The sequence below is a fragment of the Propithecus coquereli genome, unplaced genomic scaffold (assembly GCF_000956105.1).
Source record: "Propithecus coquereli isolate 6110/MARCELLA unplaced genomic scaffold, Pcoq_1.0 Scaffold308, whole genome shotgun sequence".
NCBI lineage: Eukaryota > Metazoa > Chordata > Mammalia > Primates > Indriidae > Propithecus > Propithecus coquereli.
Window position 1 is genome coordinate 117948 of NW_012148708.1, and position 8569 is coordinate 126516.

Consider the following 8569-nt stretch of genomic DNA (forward strand, 5'->3'; position numbering starts at 1 on the left):
GGCTCCCGGCTCCCCCTGGCGGCCGGCGCTGAAGACCGCGACCCGCTCGCCGCAGCCGGCGCTCGGGCGGGCGCCTTTCCCAGGGGAGCCCCCGCGCCCCTGGCGCAGGACAGCTGCCGGCCGCGTGTGCGAAATATCCTTCCCCAAAGTGCCTCCAGTGCTTCTGTCTTTTTTAAACCCGGGCCGGCGCTTCCCTCGCGCTCTCTCGTTCCTTCCTCTTGCGCGCTGTTCCAACGCTGAGCCGGGGCAGGAGGGGGCGCTAAACTCACACCCAGCGGGGCCCGTGCAGCTACCCGGGTGACGGGCGCACTTACGACTCTGACCCCAACTGCACCGAAGTAACTCGTGTGACCAAGACGTCCGCACCCCGTAACATTCTGGGATGAAATCAAACGCTGAGCTCGGAGGCCGCTCTGTCGCTCGGATTCTGCAGCGCGGCCACCGCTGCTCTCCCCACGAGGTCGCTGGCAGAACCAGAGCCCGGAGCCCGCAGCTGCGGTTCCGCCGCCGGCCCAGGACTAACGCCCCCTCCAGGACCGTCCTGCAGCGCCAGGCTCCGTAGACGACGGGCGCGTGCACTGGACGGAGAGGAGAATGTCCTCCGAACGAACATTCCGGCTTTCGACAGCAGTTTCTGGACCTTTCGTGTCTCGCATACCTGAAACGCTGACCTGCGACCCCGAAGGCCCTTACCGCGCCATGCCAGGGGCAGACGCGCACGCGACCCGCGAGCAGGGCGGGCGGGCCGGGCTGCTCCCCTGTGGGAGCGCCGCGCAGGGGACAGTGCCATGCTGGGAACCGCGGGACGGCCCCCCGCGAAGGGATCCCTTCTGTTGAGACGACACACTGAGAACACGTGTGAGAGAGGGAACAGCTGACGGCAAGCACTGGTAGATCCGAGCGTCCCCCATGATCTTACATCCAAGACCACAGGGAGCGCTGCAAACCATCCTGGTTTCCCAACAAAGTGCCAAGAGTGGAGACTGCGGCGCAGACAGGCCTGCGGACGGCGCGGCGCAGCCGCCTCCTGTGGCGGTCCCGGCCGGCGTGCATCCGGGGGCCCTGGGTGCAGGGCTACACTGGCTGCTGTACGTGAATTGCAAACCCTGGGAAGTGGGTTTATTATCATTCCCATCTCACAAAGGAGGGAGCGGTGCTCAGAGAGGTGACCTTGCAAGCCCACATCCCCAGCACTGGGATCGACCCCTGGCAGCCCGACCCGAGAGCCCAAGCGCTTTACCCAGTGCGGTGCTGCCCTCTGAGCGCCCCGGTGGTGGTCCCTGGGCATCATTCTTTTAAAGAGCTGCTGGGTATGATTTGCAGTTCTCTTGGCTTTGTGCTATCTTTATCCAGTTTTGTTATTTAGGTTACCCTGACTTGGTTAAATAAAGTGGGGAGAGATTTCAATTATTTTTCTATTCCGAAACAGTTTAAGTGGGGTAGGAATTATCTGCTTCTTGCAAGAAAATAATTGAATCAGGGTCAATGGAGGTAAGAGAATGTAGACTGAGCTCTTGAACTGTTCCTGTCATTGGAAACTGTCTCTCAAATAGCATTCTAAGAACAATGGGTAACACACAATAACAAGGCGTTCCATGAGCCACCAAATTCCACATGAAATACTCCTTTCCATTACTCTGGAAAGACCAGAGTAATGTGCAACAAACCTGTGTTTTATTTTGTTTTATTTCTTGAGCAATGACAACAGAGATGATCGCCAACTCAAATGCACAGAGAACACACATGGAGTCACATCTGGGAAGGCCTGAGGGTGAAATCTATCTGGACGTGGATGTCACGGGCTGGATTCTCTGAGACCACACTCTGAGAGGAGTCTTCTGTGCACAAGGCCATGGGAAGCCCCCTGGGGTCAGCACCTGGGCAGGGGGAAAAGTAGAAGCAGAGGGACCAGCAGGCCCCACAGCCTCGGCCCTTGCGCCCGGTCTGGCTCCGTCGCCAGCAGCCGGCTGCCTTGGGGACAGTGTGAGGTCTGGCAGGACAGGCCAGCCAGTCCTCCCTGGAAGGGGTCTGGGTGGCACGTCCCTGTTTCTACCGCCCTCGCAGCATCGGCAAATTCCCACTGGCTGTCACCTCTGTGCCGAGACCCATGCCAAACGAGGGGACCGGGAGCTCTGCTGCAGAGGCAAAGTTCGCCTGGATGGAACAGTGAGAGAGCAAGACACAATTCCAAAGCGTTAGGCACAATTACGTCAAAACTCCAAGGAGTTCAAAGCACTTTCCTGCCCCTCACAGCAGAGGTGGGAGCTGTGGTCGTTATTGCCGTGTTCTCGGATGCAGACTTCAAGGCTCAGCAAAGCTAAGTGGAGTTTCCAACACCATTCAGCTCATAAGCGACTACACCAGCTTTGAGCCCGACCTTCCCGTTGCAAAGCCCCTGTCTGTGGAGGCACACCTGCCCACATCACACCTGAACATAAGAAAACAGAGTCCTAACTGTGCACCAAGTTTCCTATTTTATTTACAAAAGGAGAAAATGAAATGAACATATTTTGAGAGCCTGCAATGCCCAATACTGTGGTCTGCATATCCATATTTTCAGTGAATATTCCCAGCAACCCTATAAAGTCAATATTTTTCCCACCATCTTATGGATGAGGAGACTGAGGGTCAGAGTAGTCATGTGACTTCTCAGCTGGGAAGGAAAGCAGGATCAGGATCTGAATCCATGCTTCCAGGCGATGTCCACGCCTAATCCAGAGTACAGGAAATTAAATCTTGTTCCTTGGTCCCATTGCCACAGAAAAGGACGTGCAGGCGGGGAGGAACAGAGGGAGGGGAGAGGCAAAGGGGTGAGAGTTGGACAGGCAGAAAGGCCAGCGAGGGAAAGGCATGGCTGAACCATGAGGTGGGAAGCGGAGGGCTGAAGGGCGGAAGGAAGGTCACCAGGTGGGAGAGGCGGGAGGGGGAAGGGAGAGAATGCCAGTAACCAGGGCAGGTGGCCAGCGAGGGGAGCCACAGGGCATGTGGTGCTTTTCCGGTTACCCGAAGGTTCCGAGCCCAGCCTAAGGAATGGGGACCTTGCAAGGTTCTAAGCAGGAAGGTAACATTTTCAGGTCTGTAGTTTTAGAAGATCAGTCCGGCCACATTGAGGAGACAGCACTGAAGAGCTCAAGAGTGAGGAAGGATGTAAGTCAACGGCAGCGCCCCACGATGAGATGAATCACGTATCCGCCCAGCACCCAGGGACCTGGCCCATTCATGCTCAGACACAACTCTTCGCAGTAGCAGCAAAATTACAAAGTAGTGCTCCCTGACACACCTGGTCATGAAGACTGGAAATAAAAACTGGTCCTGCACAGACAGGCTGTGCCTAATGTTTGGACAGTGAGACTCTTACACACCAACACTCGGATATGCCTTCATCATGGAAGAAAGAGAGGCCTTCAACCTTGTGGATTTGGTGTGGGATTTGGGGGGCTTTTCAGATTATTCATTTGTTTGTGTTTAATGTTTTGTTTTGATCATCAGAAATACATGATCTCTATAATGCCATGTAAACCAAGATTCTCAAAATCCTTAGGAAGGATTATTTTTTAAATCCTATACACCTCTCATCTTTAAACAGGATTCAGTAAGCATCCTCTCTACATAATAGAAAGCTAAGAATGTTAGAGAGAAACCTGAATAGAGTCCTTTTCTTCTAGAAGCACATAAATCCCAATAGGCAAATTGAATTCACTGTGTTCCCTTGGAAGGTATTATACAGCTCACTGAGAGACGCTGAGCTTGCCCATTCCAACATTCGGATAATCTCTGGGAAGTCAGCCACGGTGTCTGCAAAGGAAGGTCCCTTTTGTAGTATTCAAATCTTTTCTTACAGTTCCTGTGGTTACCTCGCCAACTGTTATTTAACAAGTCCTCTGTAGCAGATGTTACTTCAGGCTTCCCAGCAACCCGGTGTCCTTTCTGCCTCTCCTCCTGTGTCCGCCAACTGAAACCGCCTATGGTAAAATAAGGCAAGGCCAGAAGACAGTAACTGTGATAAAAGTCTGATTTCTACAGAAGTATAGACGTAGCTAAAAGTTACGCAGCCACTGTTCTCTAACTTGCCAACTGCCGTCACTGCTTCCTGCCTAAGTGTCAGGGATCCCTGATGGGACAAGACTTGAGACTTCCCCAATTGCTCCTGTAGAAAACATCACTATTGTAAAACCTAAGGCTGGTCCTTGAGATATTTTCCAGACTCTGCATTTGAGGGGGACCAACTGACACCAGCCAGACCAGCGGCCATGCGTGGGAACCAATCCAACAAGTCCTGCAACCTTCTACCCAGGAACTGTCTCAGCCAAGAAGACAATTGTTGCTTCCCAACCACAGCCAAATGCAGACCGGATTCCCTAGCCCTTTGTTTGCCAAACCACCTTTAAAAATCGTAGCCCCAAAACTCTCAGAGATGTGGATTTGAGAAATTTCTCCCATCTCCTGACTTGGCTTCTCGCGATATTAAACTCTTTCTCCGCTGCAACTCCTGCTATCTCGGCCTCTGTCTGGGCAGGAGGCAAAGCTCTGCTTGTGTGGTAACACAAGCTCCTGCTCGTCCTGCAGACCCAGGCTCCCCCTGCTGCTGGGCCTCTTCCACGGACATCCTGACAGCTGCCTGAGTGGCTGCCACCTTCCATCAGCCATCCTAGTTCTGGTCTCCCTGCACTGTATTAATAATTATCTGCCTGCCTTAAAAATCCCACCCAGCAGGCTATGAACCCCTTCTGAGCAGAGCACTTCCCTAGGTGACCCCAGTGACCAGGTTTGGGCCGACACTTCCCAGTTGTGTAGACCCAGTGTGGGCTTCATAGTCCTTTAGCCACAAAGATTCGTTCACGAGTGGACATGTGGCCCAATTCAGACAAATGAGATGAAAGCAGACTTTTTTAGGAATTTCTGGGAAAAAAATGTTATCTTTCTTCAGCGCTAGATACCACAAAGGTTACTCTGTCTCTCCCACAAAGCATGATTTAAAGCCTTGTTAATGAAGGAAAAAAAAAAAAAAACTGTGAAATAATTCAAAGAGGTTTATTCCGAACCAAATATGAGTGACCACGGTCTGGAGCTACCCAATCTCAAAAGGTCCTAAGAAAGTGCCCCCGAGGCAGCCGGGTCACAATCTGGTTTTATACATTTTAGGGAGACGGGATTTGCAGGTAAGTCTTACATCAATACACGGAAGGTGTACATTGGTTTGGCCTGGAAAGGAAGGACATCTCAAAGCAGGGGCTTACAGGTTCCAGGTGGATGCAGAGATTCTTTAATTTGTGATTGGTTAAAGCAATAAAGCTTTGTCTCCAGGCTTGGAATCGGTAGAAAGGAGTGTTTTAAGTTAAGATAAGGAAGCCTACTGATCACAGACTGAGCCGCAATACACGGACTCCCGCAGGCACGTCTTAACCTTCGCCACGCAAGGCCTCGGTCCTGTTTGCAATTAGTCTAAATTCCAAAAGGGAGGGGTGCAAGGAATGGAATTGTGTCTGACCTCCCTCCCTGCATGGCCGAGAGCTCAGTTTTAAGGTTTTTCTGGAGTCCCTTTGCCAAGAGGAGGTCCGTTCAGTCAACGGGGTCTTAGGATGTGAATTCTCGTGTACAGCCCTGCAGAGCCCCGGTTACTGCTGACCCCCAACTTTCCACCCCGACAGCTGCCTTAGGTGGCACCAACAACACGCGAGACTGGGCCGAAAGGTCAGAGCAAAGGCAGGACTGATCTGTGCTGTTGCCCCACTGGTCCAGCCCTTCTTCAAGCCTGGCCTTTTCTGGAGTTCTCGGTCACTTGAGTTAATATATTCCCTTTACCATTTTCACAATTTTGATTTGTTTTTCTTATACTTGAGATAAGAAAATCCTACGTCCCAAAATTCTACTGCACACTCTCTTTTCTCGATTATCCTATTGTATCACAGCCTCGCAGACATCTGCGTTCTTACATACCAGCACGTGAGTGTCACCGTTTTAACGTTCCTTAAAGATTATAAATACACTGAATGATTCACCAGTGGAGAGACGCGAACTGTTTTGTGGAAAGGGAAGGGAGGGGAGGGGAGGGGAGGGGAGGGGAGAAAAAAAGAAAAGACCTCTTCCTCACACCAGGAAGACATTGCGATTTCTCCAGCTCATTACTGTGCTTTTGACTAAACCAGCAGGCCTTCGAGTCAACGCAGACTCCCTTCCTCTTTCATAAACTTCCAGAAAGTCCATTTCCACACCTGCAGTCAGGGACACATGACAGGGCATTTTTTACAATATTTAAGATTTAACAACCTTAACAGCTTTCAAGTTGAATAGCTTTTGCTTCTTTCTCATTTTACACTGTGACCATGTGTCAGAATGCCGGCCGGCGCGGTGGCTCACGCCGGTAATCCTAGCACTCTGGGAGGCTGAGGCGCGAGAGCGACTTGAGCTCAGGAGTTCGAGACCAGCCTGATCCCTGAGCAAAAGCGAGACCCCGTCTCTACTAAAAATAGAAAGAAATGAATTGGACAACTAAAAATACATAGAAAAAATTAGCCGGGCACGGTGGCGCTGCCTGTAGTCCCAGCTACTGGGGAGGCTGAGGCAGGAGGATCTCTTGAGCCCAGGAGTCTGAGGTTGCTGTGAGCCAGGCTGACGCCACGGCACTCTAGCCCGGGTGACAGACTGAGGCTTTGTCTCCAAAAACAGAATACGCCGATTTGAATTTGTTATGAATATCTAGATCGGGGGCCCTTTTCATTCCGTCGCTACGCAGTCATCCCCTAAATTTAGCAACACATTTTCTTCAAGATGTTGGTTTTCCTTACTACAGAATTCCAGTCTGCAAAAAATAATGTTGCAAGACATTGGGGGAAAACGTGTGCCGAATCCCTCTTCCTAGCGCATTTAAAACCATCTCCAGGAAGCAGGGAACACGCTCCCCCGGGGGCGAGCAGTTGTCTGCAGTTCTCCCCACTCATTCTCCAGTTTATAGGGCCCCGGAATGGCCACCCCAAGCCCAAACTAAATGACCCACCATCTCCAGGAACTAATAACCAAACCATTGCCTCAACAATGCTGCATAATAAAACACCCTAAAATATAGGTGCTTAATATGAAAATAATCTAGTCTCATGCTCAGTTCAACTGCAGCCCAGCGAGGCTGCGCTGGACCTTAGGCTCCAAGACTCCAGATTGAAGGTTGTTTGAGGTCTGCTCAGGCCTTGACCCAGTGGCTATGAGGGGCAGCTCCCCACCTCACTGGGGTTCAAGATGGAGGAATCCGGGGCATATTCTCCTACCAGATCATCAGAGCACAAGGGCCGAGTTGAGCCATGAAGATACTAAGACCTGTGACTGGAAGCCTCCATCTGCCAAAGCAGGTCACATGGCCAAGCCCAGTGTCCGGGGCAGTGAAGCATCCCACGCCCAATGGGGAGAGGGGAGTGGGGCAAACACCCACCCGCAATAATCCAGACAAGCCCAGCTACTGTCTGTGCTCACGTTCCCGAGAACTCGTCTGATTGGCCCAGCTCTCGAGTCACTGATCCAGGCATGGGCCAATCAGCCTTGGCCAGGTGCGTTTTCACGTGGCTCAAACTTGGCCACAGGGACCCACTTCTTCCTCTAGGGCCCGCAGCCCTCAGAAGAGAGGACTGGCGTTAGGCAGCGACCAGGACAAGGATGGGTGGAAAGGGCTGCGAGGCTCAGGCACACAAAAAGTGCGCTATGAGGTCCTGCCTCTCTGCTTTGTGGCATTTCATGCTTGCAGAAGGGAAAGTTGAGAACAAGTCCTGGAGCCCAGCCGCAGGGGCCTCCCACCCAGAGCGGGCACACGCGGCCCCCCGCCCACCTTCCCCTAACCCCAGCCTCCTCCCAGAGTGAAAGCTTAGGGAGGCAGAGCTGGTGCAACCCAGATGCAGGATGCAGAAAGTCGGTGTGGGTGTGGCCCCTCCAAGGAGCGTTTTCCTAGCTGCACTTGGTCAGAAAACAAAACAGGGCAGCCCTGTGTGCAGGCTCGCCCGCGGAGTGGGTCTGCAATCCACAGCCCTGGGCCACTCCACCCCACCCCCACGCCCACCCCCAGTCTTGGTACTGCACACAAGCTAAACATTTCTCATGTATCTAAATGAGAACAATAAAATTTGTAAAAATTATATTTCACAACACAGGTAGAGTACCTGAATTCAAATTTGTGTGTCCATAAAGACAGTCTTATTGGCATACAGCCAAGCTCACTTACTTGCATGGTGTCCGTGGTTGTTTAAAATCTCACAGTCAGTGGTCCCAACAGAGACCCCTCGGACCCCAAAGCTGAAAATATTTCCTGATGGGCCTTTTATGGAAAAAGCGTGCCGCCCCTGCTAGGGGACAAGCCACTGTGCCGGAGATGAGGCCGGGAGGGTCCTGCACATGGCAAAACCGATTGGGCTGTCAGGATGCTTCACAAGTCCCCAGAACACACGCTCACGCTTCCTTAACTTTTCCATGATCAGATTTATAATCATGAGTCATTTTTATGTTTTTTAAAAACAGATACATGAAATATAATTAAGCAGCATAAAATTCACCCATTTGAAGTGTGTAAGTGTATGATTTAGTGAATGTTAGC